Source organism: Misgurnus anguillicaudatus, chromosome 20 (assembly GCF_027580225.2).
Source record: "Misgurnus anguillicaudatus chromosome 20, ASM2758022v2, whole genome shotgun sequence".
Taxonomy (NCBI): domain Eukaryota; kingdom Metazoa; phylum Chordata; class Actinopteri; order Cypriniformes; family Cobitidae; genus Misgurnus; species Misgurnus anguillicaudatus.
In genome coordinates, this window is record NC_073356.2 from 28369109 (window position 1) to 28380142 (window position 11034).

The window sequence follows — 11034 nt, forward strand, 5'->3', positions numbered from 1 at the left end:
GGCCCCTTATTAGTTATTGAAACGGGCCACCAGACGCTTAAGACCGGCTCTGCCTGTTTGCAACCATATCTCACAGCTTTCAGGTTTATTCACTAATATAGTATGATACTGCATATAAAATGAACTGCATAATAATTACATATGATCGTAAAGTTGTCTCAGATGTAAAAATGTCCCACTTTGTTTTAAAGGGACATGTGTGGTTGTAGACGTTGAAATTCCTTCCCTGAACAAGCTGACAATATTTGGAGTTCTGATGATTCCAGACACAAATAATGGCACGGCAAACATCAGTGGTTCTCAATATAACAACGTTGTTTTGAATGTCACATACATCTCCATTCAGGTAAAAAAAATAAAGTATAGAACAAATTGCATCCTGCCATTTATTTCAACTGGACATATTCAGAGTGATAAATTAACTTACTGAAACATTACACTTTAAACAAGTGATAAAAAAGTCAAAAAAGTTCAGTTACAGTACATAAAATACACTTAATAAATATTTAAGATAAATTTTCAAGTGGAAAATATCTAATCCAGTGTTGCTTCTTTGGTATTTAAATATCGTTTTAAAGATTTTAGATATTTTTATTGTAAAGTAAATAAAGGCACTGATTTTACTTTTGGTTACACTTTCTTTGATAGTCTACTTTAGACATTTTAGTAACTACATGTCAGAGAGTATCATCACAATAACTTAGCAGATCTTAAGCAGGCAATCTATCAATACTTTATTGACTGGCAGTTGCTGAAGTTATTTACAGTCATTAAAAATATCTAAAGTGGACTATATCGAAATAAACAGATACCTTACTTTTAATCCAGGGTGGCAGTATGATTGCTGGATATCCTGATCAACCATTCAGAGGTGAACTACAGATCATACTGAGAGGAAACCATCTCACACCAGACTGGTTGTTGCCTGATGTAAACCAAGGGTCTAAAGTGCTGGGTAAGGGTGCTATATAAAAGGGCACTATTCATAGAGAATTTAGTGGAGAGAGGCAGTCTTATAAATGCTTATGTTTATGGAAACATTGCTGTTTTCCAGGTGTGTTTGGATCTCTTGATCTTTATGGCATGCCACACAATGTGTCTCACACTAAACTGGCCAACACAGTCCAGGCTGGAAACAACACTCTCTCTCTGGAGGAAACTGTTGACTGGAAGGTTAGATGTTCAAAACAGCACTTAAGAGGGGCTAAGACAACCATTTACTACGGTTGCAAATGTAACATACTAAGCTATAATTTAATGTAGTCATTGTCATAAACAACTGATTTAATAGCACCTTATATTACATACCTTTATATCAATGTGCTCTCCACATTTGCTTCATTTCAAATGTGTTTTCCTCTCATTGAAGCTTTGTGTTGATTAATATTTTTACCTTTAGGTTGGAGATCAGATTCTGCTGTCCACCACCAGTTATGACCCATGGCAGACAGAAATCCGGACCATAAGTGCAGTCTCAGATGATGGCCGCACACTGATCCTGGACCGGCCTGTATCATACACACACATCGGTTAGTACTAAGCACTGAAACATTTTCAGCCTAGGACTAGGACTATATGTCTTGGACAATCATTTAATCCACAATGGCCAATTGATAAGTTGCTGTTGAATAGGTGCATTGAGAAAAACGCCCATTTTTATAATTCCTGTATTAATCAGGTGTATGCTTTAGTGTCTTGGATGAAGTGAGTTTTGCATTTTATTGTTTGGTAACAATATATATATAACAAGATTAGGAACTGCTATTACTATGAATGAGGGAAATGTTAATCTCAATATGGCTATGGTCATACAGGACAAAGGTACAACATTCCAGGATCTTCTAGAAGCTATCAGCTTGCAGGGAATGTGGGTTTGTTGACCAGAAACATCAAGATCATTGGACAGGAGTATCCAGCCATGAACACACAGTCTTATGGAGCAAGAGTACTGGTGGGAACCTTCACAAGAGGAAATACTTTATACAAAGGTAAAACAACTTATGCTGACAAAAAACTCACAATAGAGAGGAGGTCTAAGATTCCTAAAAACATTTTTTTTCTTTTTTTTGTGTTATCAAACAGTAAGTGAGAAATGTATTAATTTGCACGCTTCATATTTAAACATTTCTTCTGAAAATTGCTTAAATAAACATTATGTTTATAAGTAAAACTTTATGTTTATAAGTAAAACTTAAGCTCACCTGTGATATTATGTGTTACAGGAAAAGCTCAGATCAGAAACGTTGAGTTCTACCACACAGGACAGGAGGGATGGAACGACCCATCAGATCCACGTTACTCTCTGGCGTTTCTGAATCTGGGAAATGTGAGAAAACCAAAGCTTGATTCCTACACCTGACTTTTTGTCTGTACACCAAATACATTGTTATGCATTGCAGTACTTCGCTAAAATCACATGGTTATAACTGTTAAATAGGTGGCTAATGAGTCCTACATCAAGGGATGTGCTTTCCATGATGGCTTTGCTCCTGCTATTGGGGTGTTTGGAACAGATGGACTGAATATTGATGACAACGTGATCCATCACACTGTTGGAGAAGGTGTCTATACAGCGACAGCTATACTGTTCAGTGCAAATATAAATTAAAATGAGTACGCTGAAATAGATTTTCTCTTTTACAATTTTTATTCTTTAGGAATCAGAATATGGGGCGATAACAGTGCTGTCAGGAGAAATTTGGTTACTATGACTCTGTGGACAGGATCTTACAATGGTGCAGCGGAGATTCTGAACACTGAATGGAATGCAGCCATTGAGGTACTGTTTTCAAATAAATAAAAATACCGTAGTGTCCATACCATAGTACAAAAATAACCTTAGCCTGATTAATTATGTTGTTCACAAAAAAAAAAACACTAGTTTAACTCCCCCACTCCCTCCCGCAAAATAAATGCTATATTACGGTATGTTTTTAAGATTACTTGTTAGGGATTAAGGAGAGAAATTAAGGGCTCTATCATACACCCGGCGCAATGCAGCGCGTCTTTTGCTAGTTTCAACCCAGCGCAATGATCATTTTCATGCTTTGCGCCACGTTGTTTAAATAGCAAATGCACTTGCGCCCAATTTTGCACCCATGGGCATTCTGGTCTGAAAACGAGGTGGACTTATTGACCAACTAAAACCTAGTCTAAAGTCAGTGGCGCAATAGTGTTTTTGTTATTTAATGAGCGTGTTAGTAATATGCGCCTATAAACGGGACAACAACGTGTTTGCTTATCATGAATGCGCAGCAGCACAAAAACGTTTTTAAATATGAAAAATTAAAGGATTAAAATGTAAAAGATTATTATTAAGTCTCTTGGACATACATGAGGACCGATTATGAGACGTTAGAAGGCGTAAAGAGCTGCTTCACCTGTAGCCTGGTAAGTAAATAAATGCTTTGCTTTAAACAAATGCATCTATTTTTAAAAAAAAATTTAAATGCTACCCTACAGATTTATTGTATATGATGACACTGTACCTGTGGATATGGTCAGATGAGAAACATTTTGAAGTAATGCTTTTAAAAATCTTGTGACGCTGTCTGAGTGCTGAAACACTTCGGCTTATTTGTAAATTATTTATCTCTTGTTTCTTTTTTTAGAGTGCAAACCTTTTCTTGCATATTTGCAAGTTATAAAAATAATCAAAAAAATAACAATTTCAATAAAAATGAAAACAACACATTTTTTAACATTATTCTTAAACTGGGGGTCTTCTCCCTCCGCTTAGTTTTTCAGTTTAGAAAGTCTGTCATCTAAACAGGGATTAGACATAGCTCCAGCGCAACTGGCTTTTAAAGGGGATGAGAGATAATGCTCTCATTGGTTTATTGCACGTTACGCCCAAAACACACCCATTACTCATTATGAGACTATGAACAACCCTTTTCGACCATGCGCTCGGCGCACAAACCATTTTTCCGGTCGTTAAATTAGCAAAAGTGGCACCGACATGCCCATTTAAACTGTGCACTGCGCTTTAGAGAATGCACTTAGATTGTTAAAATAGGGTCCTAAGACAGACAATAATTACATGAATAATAATTACTGTTTATATTTCAGGTTAATGAAGCAACCAATGTGATTCTTCAAGGGAATATTGTTGCTGGTTATGAACGAGTGGGATTCAGAATTGATGGAGAACCTTGCCCAGGTATATAAGACTGTGGTGTATTTGTTTCACAGATTTAAGTTATGGGTGATTTTGATGAAGAGGTAGTCATAGTTGTTGATTAAGGCTTCTTCTTAATCAACTGCTGCTTCATTTCTATAATATATCAAAAGTTTCAGGTTCAGTGGCTCAATGGAGTGAGAATGAAGCACACGGTGGTCTGTATGGAGTCTACATGAATAAAGACGGACTTGCTGGTTGCTCTCAAATCCAGGGGTTCACCGTCTGGAAGAGTTTTGATTTTGGCATTTACGTACAAGTATGATAAACATACTAAAGCTTATCAAAGTAAAGTGTGTATATAGTGTTGTATACAGCAGAACGTATTTGCTGAATTGCCATACAGAAGCAGTATTATTATGCTGTTTGAAGATATGTTGTCCTCTCTTGACGTACAAGTATCTATGAATGTGTACATCTCTAATGTGACCCTGGTTGATAATGGAATGGGCATCATGCCTATAATCTACCGTCCTCCATCCATCAGCCATGCATATGCAGACAAAACCGTCCGTGTACAGGTGAGGATCCAGAGACTGCTTCAGTAAACCATTATAAGATGTTAACAAAATATTTTCACGTCACATTATAGCAATGACATTTACAGTGGTCACATTTCATTGTGGCAAAGTTAACTAGATATGTCTGAATGTAATTAGGAATATTAATGTTTAGCTTGCACACACGCCTGAATGATTTTCTTCTTTCTTCAGGATGCCCTGATTGTGGGCAGCAGCCCTGATTTTAACTGTTTGGACACACTGACAACAACTGAGACCTACGTTGCTGTCAGTGAAAGCCACAGGGCTCCACGACCCCCTAAAGGTACAGAACAATAGAGATAATTAATAAAACAAAAACAATACAATACATTTTTGGCATTTGACAATACTTGACGTTTCAATATTATTTTCAGTTGATTTCATTTCTGCTTTTGGTTCATTCAAAGCAAACTGGGGGATATTTAAGATAACATTTTATCTGTACAAGTATTCCTTAAATCAACACTGCATTAGAAAACTTTACTGGTAAAAGTGTTATGGTAGAAAGTACCATGCAATGTGGTAGTTGTATTTTTCTGTGTACAACAGGTGGCAGGTCTGGAGTTTGCTGGCCGACGTTTGAATCTGACCACAACCAAGCACCAATGGCATCTCATGCTGGAATCACGAGCTACAACGCCATAGCCGGTCTAATGACAGTCTCTGGTGAGAAACATCCTCTCAAAATGTGTTCAATCTCCAATTCCACATATGAAATTGGTACAAGCTGCAAAAATTGACAATCATCATGTTCCTGTCTCTAGATACAACATTTGTTGGGTTCAGGAATGTGTGTTCCACTGAAAGAAATTACATGTTCATGACCAACCCAAGAAATGAGGACCTACAACATCCAATCAGTGTTGAGAGGATCTCTAAGATAGACAGCACTGAAGAATCTCTAGCATTCATTCATAACCCTGATCTCAGGTAAACTGAAGGCTTACTGTTCATCAATTATCGCTTTAACAACATCCGGTTATTGCATAAATTCCATACAAGACAATATAAAGTAAAGGTGACTGATAAAATTATACTTCTTACCTTCTTACTTCTTGCTTTACTCTTACCGTAGTAAAGTGAACCCATCAGCCTGTGTGGACATGGACTGTGATGCTAAGAAGAAGACTCTGTTGAAGGATCTGGATGGAAGTTTCTTGGGTGCAGTAGGAGCAGTGGTGCCGTATTCAGAGTACGAGTGGAACGGAGACCCGCGGCATGGATTGGGTGATTACCGCATCCCTAAAGTCATGCTCACTGCTCTCAACGGCAGCCGCATACCTGTCAATCAAATAGCTCCTAATAAAGGTAAACCTGAGAGTTCAGCATTATTGACATACAAGAACCATAAGAACCATAAGAAATATTTTATCACTGTTGTATTTACCATCTCTGTCTATGATGTGTGTGTTTTACCTGTATAGGTGTGATCAGAGACTCTTGTACGTACATGAACACCTGGCAGAGCTACAAGTGCTTTGGACTCAATTATCAGATGCTGGTCATTGAAAGTATGGACACCGACACAGAAAAAAGACGTCTTTCACCCGTGGCCATCCTGGGGGACAAATATGTAGATTTACTGAATGGTATAATCAACTAACATCTCTTTCTCATTATTTTAAAATATATATAACTACTCTGATTGTCACTGTAAATGTTACAGTATATTTTATATTTTAAAGCTTACTGTGGACCTCTTATTTCTCTCATCAGGCCCACAAGACCACAGCTGGTGTACAGGTTATGCCTGTAAGAAGAGAGTTTCTATGTTTCATAGCATTGTGGCCACCAATAAATCCTTTGATATCTATTTCACCAGCACAACACCACAGAAGCTGAGACTTATGATGCTAAACGCTAAAACTACAGAGGTTTGTCTGTTAGATAGACACTACAATAAACACAAAGCATCTAGAGCAGGGGTCCCCAATTACCAAGTCGCGACCCAGTACTAGGCTGTGGACAAATTGCTACCACGTCGCAAGAACGTCTTGGAAAAATGTGTATAATAGCTACACAATAGTGTTTTCCCTTTAAGAGCCGTTTCCACCCTTGTACCAGTCCTGTGTCAATCATCACTGAAAGCATACAGTATAAGACGCAATCTGGATGCGTCCATGCAGTGAAAGTAAAATATCTGCCAAAATATATTTCTACACTTCTACTAAAATAAAGCCGTTATTATTTTTACTAATAGATGGTTCATTGATCTTCACTTCCGTTTAAAACTTTCAAAAAACGATGGAGCAGGTATGTGCAACACGCCAGTCTCACTTGCACAGCACCCCCCAGTCCACAAAAAAATACAAGCTGAAACCGGTGCGTGGTGTAGAAAAAGTTGGGGACCCTTGATCTAAAGGACAGCTTTAGATGTTATGTTCTAAGAAAAGTTGTTATCCAAATATTATTCTGAATGTTCCAAAGGTTCAAAACATCACTTTGTTTTTCTGTTTTAAGAAATGTTCAGTAAGACATAATAAACGTTTTTGAAAACAAACATCTATGGCATCATCCTTGTATACAACTGTACATTTATTTCCATATGGATTTGTTTAGATTTATGCATTAACCTGCACTTCTTTTCTCTACAGGCTGTTAGGGTGGCTATATTTTACTCAAATCCTCAGCGGTTAGACGTCTATGTAAACGACAATTTAGTTGGTCCAACTAACGCTCAGTGGAATGCAGCTCACACCGATTACACACTTAATACGACATATCCAGGTACAGTACAGTCATGGAGATACAGCTCCCCCAAAGGCTTGGAAGTAGGGTTGCAAATATCAGGAATTTTGGAAATTTTTCATGGGAATTAAAAGGAATTGTGGCACAAAGATGTGACAGATGTCAAGCAAGCTAATGTTCGAATGTAATACAGTTTGAAAAATAACCCAATATTTTCCAAAATTCCCAAGCCTTGCAACCCTACTTGGAAGAAATCTTTTTTTAATTTTAATTAATTTAATTTAAAACTACAATTACAAAAATAAAAAGTAAATACACAATAGATGCTATTTAAATTGTACTAAGGGAAAATCTTTGGAACAAGGTTTGGAACAAATTAGTGAAGTTCATAACTGCTCAAATAGGCATCATTACATTACATACATGTACAAGACTTTTTTTACTGATGTGTATTTTTCAATTCAATTATTAAATTAATCAACCTAGAAAATGTGAAAAAGATCAACCCAGTAAACCATTTTCTGCAAGCATTTAAAAAATAGGTAGCCTAATTGAAATTTGGCTCCCCTTGTGATGTCAGAAGGGGCTAATACCGCCCCTTAATCTACACTATCTAACCACGGCACTGTAATTTAGTGCAGAAATCAGCTCAAAAAGGACACAGCCAAAATGGCACATTTTGCTCACACCTACAAAGTGGCAATTTTAACAAGTTATAATAAATAGCTAGAACTTCACATACGTACTCTGGGGACATCAAAGATTTATTTGACATCTTAAAGTTTTGTGAAATCTCCCCTTTCAATAAATTCTACCTGAACAAACACCAGCGTTTTTCATTCAATCCTATCTGATTTCTTTATCTTTATTCTGTAGGTCAATATTTTCCAAGTTTTGACTCAGATCACGGTTCCAACTTCTTTGACTCAGACTACAATATGTTGTACATACTTCTTCGTGGCTCACAACCGGTCCAGATCCGCACTTCTCCGCTTCTTTTCGTGTCCTTCAACCTCCCGGCCATGACTGAGGGAGAGTTCTATGGAGATAAACTGGTCAGAAATCTGGCTGCATTCCTCAAAGTACCACCGAATATGATTCGAATCACCAAGATCATCCGTGAGGGCAGCAGTGCACGAAGACGACGTGCGACTGGACTGACGGTTGAGATTCAGATCAGTCAGCCACCAATCCAGACCATCAGCACCAACAACACAAACAACATCGACAACACCACCAGCAGCAACAGCACCACCAGCACCACTGGTTAGGCCAAACAATGTCAATTCTGCATCAATTTAAATGTAAGATTACTGTAAAATGCCTAAAATACTATTTTGAACCTCTATAAAGATGACCAGCAGTTTTCGGTTCTGAAGAGCATTGCTAATGAACTGGGCCGTGCTGCTGTATCAGGCAATCTGAGTCAATCCATCGGCTTCAATGTCTCTTCCCTGAACATGATCACCCCTCCACCCTCTTCCAGTGACCCATCCTGGAGTCAAGTAAGATATTTATTAAACTCACTAATGGTGCATTTCATACAGTATTTTATAATAATGCAAGGCAGCACTGGGAAATTACTGGGCTATATGATGCCCCCTATAGATTAGTATACTGTCATAAATGGTTTATATATATATATACACACACAAACATATACACATACACTGTTTTATTTATTTTACCTGTATTTGTCTATAAGGTGGCCACTCAGGAGGTGACCCGTGAAGACCAGAAGGCGGTGTCAGTCAGCACAGTGTCTTCACTGATAATTGTGGTCCAACCGGTGGCTGCGTTGTATCCTGGACCCCTCAGCGTGCAGCCCAGCATCATGGCTGTGGATGCAGAGGTAAGAACAGGACTTTTGCAAAGCACCAATCCTACTTTAACAACTGTTGCCATTCACCTTAAACATTGTTATGAACGCGCTGTGCACATAATAGACTCATATGGAGCATTTTGTTATACATGTTTGACTGAGCCACAGTAATAAATTAATGATAAATTAGGAAACGGCATTTTGTATTAATTCCACAATATTTATGGTGTGTGCCATGTCTGTTTTCAGGGTAACTGTGTGTCTGTGGGTGTGACGAGTTTAACAATCTCAGCTGTACTCAAAGATGCTTATGGAAATCCAGCAGAGGGACTTTCTGGAAACACCACCATCCTGTTCAGTGACTGCTGGGCAAATTACACAGACCTCAGCGTCCTAAACACTGGTGAGTCTAATCTTTCATTAGAAGAAATAAGCATTTTAGTTTACATGTCTTTTGATTTTATTCATCACTTAAAACAGTAATATTTGGATAATCACCTGTACAAATAAACTTAAACTATGCATAATGTTGCAGTTCCAAAAAAAACGCCACCAGCCAACTGTTGCATAACTTTATTTACTATTTACTACTACTAAGCTAATTCTTTCTTGCATGTATCAAGTGTAAATTTTGGATCCTGAAAGTTTTAAAACCTGTGAGATTTCTGGGTAACTAAGTTGTCATCTTCCTTTCTCTCTCTTTATTTCCTACAGGTGTAAACTTGACATTATCATTCACTTTAAGTAAATGGAATGCAGGTTCGAGATCCTTTACTGTCAGAGCGGTTAACTCTACAAGTCTCCCAGTTACACAGAACACAACTTCCACAACTAACACAACTAACACAACTAACACAACTTCCACAACACAACTTCCACAACTCCCACAACTCCCACAACTCCTACAACTCTCACAACTCTTACTACTAATGTTGCCGCCACAAGCTCCAGTCCATTTATCTCATCACCATCTGTGTGTCTGCTTGTGCTGTTAACTGGTCTACTCCTTCTGTTCAGAAAAACTTAGAATACGAAATCAACAATGTGCCTTCTCTAAAATTCATAATTATTATTACACATATATCTCTGTTATTTTCTCTTAATCATGTATACAATCATTTATTTAATAATCATGATTTCTAAGCTATTTCTGAGAGCTTAGACCAGCATTCTCTAATGATTACTGTCAAACAGAAAATATTTTTTTGTCAAAAGAAAATGTAATATATTTTAACTTAAATATTTGAATAGATATTCATATTTCTTTACAATCAACTATGAATATTTATATGCTTCCTTATATCCCCAATAAAAAATTGCAGCATGCTTGTGGTGTTTGTTATTTTGGACAGCAAGATAAAAGTGGAAATCAGTCAGGTGCTGTTATAATAATCCGACACTAGAGGGCGCTAAGTTTAAATTCTCACACTCCACCTGCGGTGTCATGAACCTTTCACTAATTCACCATAAAGTAAAAAAAATGAAATTACAAATATGCGTATTTCAAAAGACAATATTTAATAAGTATTTTCAACTCAACATTATTTTTCATACTCTACATAGTGTACCTGTTATATCTCTTTCAAAATCGTTGCATGTTTGCTTTACATAAATTAATATGAACAAACATTTATGAATAGTTGAATGAATAAAATAGCTTGAACGACTTCATGTGCCTTACTGAAGCTTCCAAAGCAAGACGAATAAAAATGAAATAAAAATTTTCATACAAAATACAACTGTCAAAAAACACATATTTCTGGCAAGCGACATATATACAAATATGATATATTCAACGATTA

The 11034-nt window shown here is 37.1% G+C and overlaps 1 pseudogene; it reads left to right on the forward strand.

Annotated features, from left to right (window-relative positions):
• Window positions 1-10550, forward strand: part of LOC129454604 (fibrocystin-L-like) — a 28440-nt pseudogene extending 17890 nt beyond the window's left edge.
• Window positions 10551-11034: the final 484 nt, after the last annotated feature.